Source organism: Sciurus vulgaris (genome assembly GCF_902686455.1).
Source record: "Sciurus vulgaris genome assembly, chromosome: 16".
NCBI lineage: Eukaryota > Metazoa > Chordata > Mammalia > Rodentia > Sciuridae > Sciurus > Sciurus vulgaris.
Window position 1 is genome coordinate 31,011,239 of NC_136477.1, and position 8,223 is coordinate 31,019,461.

Here is an 8,223-nt window from a genome sequence, read left to right on the forward strand (position 1 = left end):
TCTGGTTTTTCCATGACCTCAGCCCTGGGCAAGCCTTGATGGTTACCTGGTAAAAGACCCTGATGCAGAAGTGCCCAACTTAGCAACATCTCCATTTCTGATCCATAGGAACCATAAAAATAATAAATATTTGTTGTCATTTTAAGTCACAGAATTATAGGATAATTCATTATATAGAAGTAGATAACTGATTCAATAGATGAGCCTGATTCACTCTCACCATAAGAAGATAACCACATTTAAGATGAGGAGAAAGTCAGAGAGGCTAGGTATAGAATATGAAACTAGAAAGGAGGAAACAGAAAAAGAAGGGAAAGAAAAAGAGCAAACAGGAAGAAACCAGTTCTTTCTACCTACTGTGGCCTTCATTTACCTCCTTCTTCTCTGAATATCTGTCCCTCCCTTCTATGGTTTAGATATTAGGTATCCACCCCCAACCCCACCCCACCCCCAGCAAAAGCTCATGTGTGAGATAATGCAAGAAGGTTTAAAGATGAAATGATTGGGTTGTGAGAGCCTTAATCCAATCAGTGAATTAATCCCCTGGTAGGAATTAACTGGAAAGCAGGTAGGGTGTGGCTGGAGGAGGTGGGTCATTAGGGGTGGGTGTGCCTTTGGGGCTTATGTTTTGTCTGGTAAGAAGAGCTCACTCTCTTTCTCTCTTTCTCCTCTCCTCTCCTCCCCTCCATTCCCCTCTCCTCCGCTCCCCTCCCCTCTTTCTCCCCCCCCCTCTCTCTCTTTCTCTCTCTCTCTCTCTCTCTCTCTCTCTCCTTCCTGATGCCATGTCCTGACTGGCTTCCCTCCATTACATTCTTCTGCCATGATGTTCTACCCCACCTTAGACCCCAAAGAATGGAGTCAGCCATCCATGGACTGAGACCTCTGAATCCATGAGCCCCCAAAATAAAATTTTCTTCCTCTAATTGTTCTTGTTAGGTCTTTTTGTCACAGCAGTGAAAAAGCTGACTAACACGCTCCCTTACTGATAGGCTCATTCTTGTTCACATGTGTGCTACTTTTGCATGGCTGTCTTCTCAAGGCAGGGGCAAAGGTTTATAATACTTCCATGTTGCTCATAAAGCTGTTGTCCTACACAAAGGGAACCAAGATCAACTGGTAAAACTGACAGAACAATTATGGTTCAGTATCAGAAGGAACACTAACAGTTTGGAAAGGAAGTTGATGGTAGGCATGAAGTTTCAGACAGAGCCTGAGCCACAGTGTTATATATACTTACAGGGTCTTTGAGATGGTAGTTCACTGTTTCTCTTCCTTCAGTGAACCCCAGTAAATCATACCTCCTGGCATTCATATCTTTGCACAGTCCCCTATCACTTGGCCATGTGACTACCTCTGTCCATGGGACATTAGCAAGCATGAGGCAAGTGGAGACTTCATATGTTCTTGCACACTGAAGCTTATCCTCTCAGAACACTCATCCTTGGAACCCAGTTACCACTTTCTGAGGAAGCCCAAACAGCCAGGTGGAAAGGGTCTCCTGGAAGAGAACCAGCACCCCCAGCCAACAACCCCAGCTGAACTTTCAAACAACAGGAAGCACCAATTCTTAGCCAAATGAGTGATGGCATTTTGTAGCCATCCCAAGTACACTGGCTGACACCACACAAACCTGTTGGATCAGCTCACAGGATCATGAGAGATAATAAGTTGTGGTTGTTGTCAGTCACTAAATTTTAGGTTGGTGGATTACACACAGGTCACCAAAACAAAACTCAATACCAAATCTGGGAAAGGACAAGTATACAGACCACACAACTTGCTCGACTGTTGCCAAAAAAGAAGCCATGAACTTGAGTGTATCTGCCTACAAAATCTGAGTTTTTCCACCACTGCCTCCCAAGTCATGAGAGTCAGTAGACATGAAAGAACTTTGCAGACTTCCAAGTATCTTTCAGGGGTTCTCCCTGGTATAAATATCAAGGACCGTTCTTGTTTTTCCTTCTATTTCTGCCCCTGATCTTTTCTTTTAGAGTTGTGCTTCCTTCTGTTTCCACATTTCATGCTAAGATTTCTCATCCTCTTAATGCAAACTCAAACATCACTGAAGGAGAAGGCACCGCTCATCCCTAATCATCTCAGGCTTGAGCTCTGGACTCAGGAAACAACCACAGAGCCTTGGAAAAGATACCCTTTGAGCTTTAGTTTCCCTATCTGCAGAGACAAAATGAGTGTTCCTGAGAACACCCAGTAATAAAAAGGACACAGACAGCCCCCAACAACCAGAACTGAGCCTAAGCTTTCAGGGAAGAGAGAATCTCCCCTTTTTCCCCTTCTGTCTTTTTAGCTTCTTGCCTGTGAGCATTGCCTTGTATTCTAGTCCCTTCACCAATAAAAAGACCTCAGTTAACTCATCTGCTTCTCTCTGGAACCAGGGAATAAGGAAGTTGCCATTCTAGGTGAAGTGACATGTGTAGTTCTTATAGAAGCTGAGACATCGAAATCATCCTGGACCCTCTTCCCTTTCCAAAGGAGATAACTGTGACCATTTTCTATGACCCCAGAATACAAGTAAATGGAAGTCTTCATTCATTCAAACAATAGAAAACATTTTGTGACAAAACAATAGTGCAAAAGGAGGAAAGAGATGCAACTAATAAGAAATACATTCACAACAATCTATATTATGAATATATATGTATATTTATATCTCAGCAGGCCCTGTGGAGCTACAGATGAGCTAATTAAAATGCTTATGTTTTTAGCAATGATGTTTATTGAAATCATTTTATAACCATCCACAATGACGTTTGTTTTCAGCTATAATGCAATGCTACCTGGAATATTCCAAACTAAATTATTTATGTGACTAAAAATAGACTGCCTTCTCTCATCACTGACTTCATCAATATATCTCAAGAAGTGGAAATTTTTGGGTTAGCGCTTCTGGTTCTACAGGCTCCTTCTGCATTTTCTGTGCCTACTAATGTGGGAACTGACCATCCAGAGCAGGAGGAAGTCTGCAAAGAGCCAAGGGGCTGAAATGACCCTCTGGGAAAGGCGGCACCCAGATAAATGATCCCGAGTACAGACAGACCAGTAACATGATTGACGATGCTTCTTTCTTGGCTCATGCCATCACCCCACTTTTTCTAACTCTATTAGGTATTGGAGGAGAGGCTTTGACTACAAAAGAACAGCACTAGGAAGTTCTGGGAGGAATGAGGAACTGTCCTGAATCCTATTGTGGTGGTGGTTACATGTGTCAAATTCCTGGGACAGCACGCCAAAAAGTCAATTTTATTATGCATTAATTTAAAATTTAAAAAATATTTATCAATAAATGATAATTCTGTCTCCAAATTTTATCTTGCATTGAGCTGCCTTCCCCCATGTCCATTACAAGCAGCATTGCTCTTCTGCGTTTTTGCAGTAGCCTCCTTAGCAGCATTTTTACTTGCATATTTGCCCCTAACATCCAATCTCCATGCTGCAACTAGAAAGTTCACGTCCCCTTTAGACTTCAAACTTCCAAAGACTTCCCAGTGTGCTTTCATTTAACCTAACACTCTCCACCTGCCTGCAGAACTCTGCATGCTCTGGCTTCTGCTTTCTTCTCCAATCTCATTTACCTATAAGACCACTACTTTCATTCCTGGTCACCAAGCCCTCACACAAGCTGTTTCCTCGACTTGAGGTGCTCTTCCTGATTCCTCTTCCTCTTCCTTTCTCTTTACTTAAGTAACTCCTCTTTATCCTTTGGGTCTCAGCCTAAATGACAAGTCTTCCCTGACCAGTCCCCTAAATTGGCTTCACCAGTATCACTTTCTCTTGGATCCTGATCTTTGCGTTTATGGCACTTACTCCAGCCTGTCATCAGGCTGACTATGTTGTTTGATGACTGGCTCTACCCCTCTTGGCTCTGCCCCTCTTGGCTATCATCTTCAAACTAGGCAAAGTCGTGTGTTAGCTATATGCCAGAGCCAACTCCCAAGAGTTCATCGTGCACACCTCTTCCTTATTTTGCATTCAGTGAGGTCAATAGCTTAGCATTAGCCCTGGTGACAGTATTTACACCACAGAAATTGGGCAATGCTACAAATCAGAGCTTTTTTCTTTTTAGAAAGCTGGTTTATTCACACACCACCATTTGCTCTCTGCTGTGTTCCCAAATGCTTGACATGGAGCCTGGAATGTAGACAATTCTCAGTACTTATTAAATAAATGACAGTTATTGTTATTGATGTTGGTTCCTTGTAGCAACCCTTTGATGAGTTGAGAAGGAAGGGTTCTTTAGAGATGATGAAGCTGAATCTCAAGGAAATTGTTTACCTTGCCCCAGGCCACACAGCTAATTAGAGCTATATGATGCTCTAACTTAAGTTCTCTGATTCCCAGCCCAGGGCTCTATGCACTGTACCTTACCAACACAAATGCATGCATTTGCTGGAAATATGTAAAGTTAGTAGCCCCGGATATTACTAAAGCAAATTGTGAAGAGGAAGCAGAATTCTTGAATTCAACTCACAAAAATGGAGATTAATTATCCTGATTTTCCATTTTTCCATAGAAAGGACTCACAGAGTTATGCCTAAAAGCTAGAGTGTAGTCAAAGAAATAAAAAACACCTTTGGTACTTCCAACTGAAAGTTATTTAATATATAAGTGCTAGGTGCTTACCAAATATTGGAAGGTGGAACAATAAAAAGATATGGTATATTAGTACAGCAGACGATGACTGAGTTCAATGACATACTCTTGAGCTGTGGCCCATGGGTCAGGAAACTTGCTGTTACCTCTATCCCTCTGCCACAACTGCCTTGAGAAGCCCGTGAAGCTGATGACTAGATACTGACTTGCTGAGTCCAGCCTCCATAGATGTCTCAAAGCATGCACATTTTTATGGCACTGCTTATCAGAGCAACAAGATCAAGAAAGTGGACTCTGAGTCAAATCCACCTTCTGGGTTTGCATGAGTGCATCTAATTGTAGAACCTAATTTATTCACAGAACACTGACTGCCAAGGAATCTTGATCCTGTGGTATATTACCTTTCCATCTGGAAGGAAGGTAGAATAGCAGTTCGGAGGACCACGTCACCGTATTTACCACAGTTCACCCCTTCAGCATTCATCAAAACCCAGACTCACCACCCTTCTGCACATAAACTTCCAGCGCCACCGGCAGCAAGTTTGAATACAATGCATCTATCTCTCATGCAAACAAAAATGCATTTCACCCCTCCTCAAAAGCACAGATCCAAAGTTCCATCAGTCACTGAGTGGTTTTCATTCATCCTTCTAGTTCTGACACATTCCCATCTTAATATCCTATAATCTAAGGGTTAAACTGTATGGTTAACCACCAATGAGCCATCAGAGGTTAAAAGCAAAATTAATTTATACACACCAGGGGCTGGGGATATAGCTCAGTTCGCAGAGCACCTGCCTCTCAAGCACAAGGCCCTGGGTTCAATCCCCAGCACTGAAAAAAAAAATTGTATACACCAATATATTCATAAGAGAGCAAGAAAGAAAATACAAAAAGCTGTTCTAATCCTTGTTTCTACAAATGGTCATGAGGCCAGAGATGGAATTTTTTCTTCTTTCAAAACAAGGTATTCCTATGTTGCCCAGGCTGGCCTTGAACTCATGATCCTCCTGCCTCAGTCTCCTTAGTAGCTGACATTATAGATATGTGCCACTGCACCTGACCGGAGATGGATTTTAACTTCTCTCGATGCTATCTATTCCATGTCTCTGTAATTTGCATCCAGCACCTATTGCTTTATCAAATGAGATTGGTCTATTGTGAGATATATAAATATATATACTTATATGTATATAAAGTATATATATATGTGTTGTGTATTTATATATATACACATACATATACATAAAATGGTACATGTACACACAGAGGAAGAAAGAAAATGAAAGGAGCTCATAATTTTTTTCATATGTGTGCATTGTTTTCTTCTTTTCTCTTCTTGGTCCCCAAAGGATGCCCTAGGACAGAGATATTTCTGCCTTGTTCACCATCACAAAGCAGCAGTGCTAGTTCCCCTGAATAAAGTGGATCAGTCTGCCAACCTATCTGCTCAGTCATTAAAGGGAATGATAGAGCAAACCCATCCTCTCCAGGCTAGGTCTGTGGGGGTGAAGGAGAGGTTGAGGGCACCTGGAAATAGGTCCTTTGCCTCAAAATACCTCCCCTTCAACCTTTACAATACCTGCAATTCCACCATTAGGAAAGAGCTTCTTTCTTCAAAACTTCTCTTGGTTCATAATTTTCCAGATTATAAAAAGGAACTGTTTTGTTGCCATGGGAATTCTTTACACCCCCCCCCCCAAATTAAAACTGATAAATGGGCAGGTGAAAAACTCAGAAATGACTTTATGCTACTAAACAGAAGAGTGGAAAGGTGCAGCTATGTGCCCCTTGGGGCAGGGGCCCATGAGTGGGATGTCAAGAGTGTGTGAGGGCAAAAAAGAAATCCTTCCCTTTATTTCCCTGGAGACAGCAGCTCAGAAGCCTGGAATTAAAGGTGACAAGCCCAGATGTCAAGTGGCAGATTAGCTTTGTTCAAGGGATTCAGCAGGACTAAGGGATTTACAAAGAGTGACAGTTTGTGGGCAGTGGCTGGTACCAAATGCCAGCTAGAGCTCTTGCTACCTTAAAAGGCGTCTCCAGGGAGAAACTTGCAGCTGGAAGCCTGAACGCTGATAATGACCACAATCATAGGTTACAGTGGGCTGGGTCCTTGGTGAGCCCTTGTTGTTTGGAAAGCTCAGTGTTCATCCAGAGTTTGATCAGAAACTCCAATTCTACTGGCCTAAGACACTTGTCAAAAGAGTCCTGATAACCTGGGAAGTATATTTCCTGATTCTTTTTCGTGTGTTTGGTTGGTGCAGTTCGCTGACATTTCTACTATGGGAAAGGTGACAATCTTGGTCAAGTAAGCTGTATATCAGAAATAGGAAAGTTGCACCAAGAGCTTACCTTTCTCACTCACTCCCTGTCCCAACTGTTCTAGAGACCGTTCTACCTGTCATGAGAGGGAATCGTCTCAGTTCCTACAAAGCCTTCCTACTTGGTGACCCCAGTCAGCCCAGGTTCTACTCAACTCTCTACCCTAAATAACTCTGTGGCTTCAGGTGAGGGACCTCACCTGCTGGGCTATAATGTATAAAATGCACAGCGGAGGACACATGATTCACTCTCAGGGTCCAGCTCTCTCTTCATTTCTGTAATTTTGTTTCATGAAAGTATCTCCACCTCCACTCCCTAGACTCTCCTCTCAAAACATGTTCTCTCTTCTGGAAATGCAAATCTGACCTTTTAAGAAACACAACAGAGCCACTGTAATTCCAGTGGCTGGGGAGGCTGATGCAGGAAGATCACAAGTTCAAAGCCACTCAGCAAAAGTGAGTTGCTAAGCAACTCAGTGACACCCTGTCTCTAAATAAAATTAAAATTGGGCTGGGGATGTGACTCAGTGGTTGAATGCCCCTGAGTTCAATCCCTGGTACCCACCTCCCCACCCCACCCCCAAAAAAAAGGAAAAAAAAGGAAAAGAAAAGAAACATAACAGAGGAGGTGCATACCCAAATCTGGTTTGCTTCTTACTTTGACAAAGTCGGTATGAGAAACAGTCCATGGCAGCAAATTAGGCCACTACTTAATGGCCTGGAATTCCAATTAAAGGAAGAAGCCATAACAGGCTTTATGAGGCTGCCTGACAGTGGGGAGGAGTGTCTGACCTAATCTTGGATCCCAGAAAGGCCACCTTAAGAGGGAAAGCAATTGCCCATCAGATTTGCCATGGGTGAAAGGAAGCCATAAACTACAGGGAGACTGGGCTCGTTAAAATGGTAATGCTCCTGTCTCCACCCTGAAAGCACTCCCCGGACACCTCCGGAAATGAAATTTGGAACAATCAAAAAAACCAAGCATTTCCTCCCCTCACTCAATCTAATTATTGTCATTTTATGTTTTGATGCGTAAAGAGACCTACTAAATCTGAACTCTGCTTCTGAGTGTGGACCGCACTTCACAGTACACCTGCAGGTAAAGAGAAGACCCGGAGTTTCCACTATGGGTTACAGGATAGGAACATCAGGGAGGAATCAACAGATCTAATTCTTACTGACCCCATCTCCTAATTCATTTGAAACTCCCTGAAATACCACAAGATGATACAGTGTGTACTCAGGGAAGAGAGTGAAAGGTGAGGAGCGAGCATGGAATCAAGCCTAAGAAGAA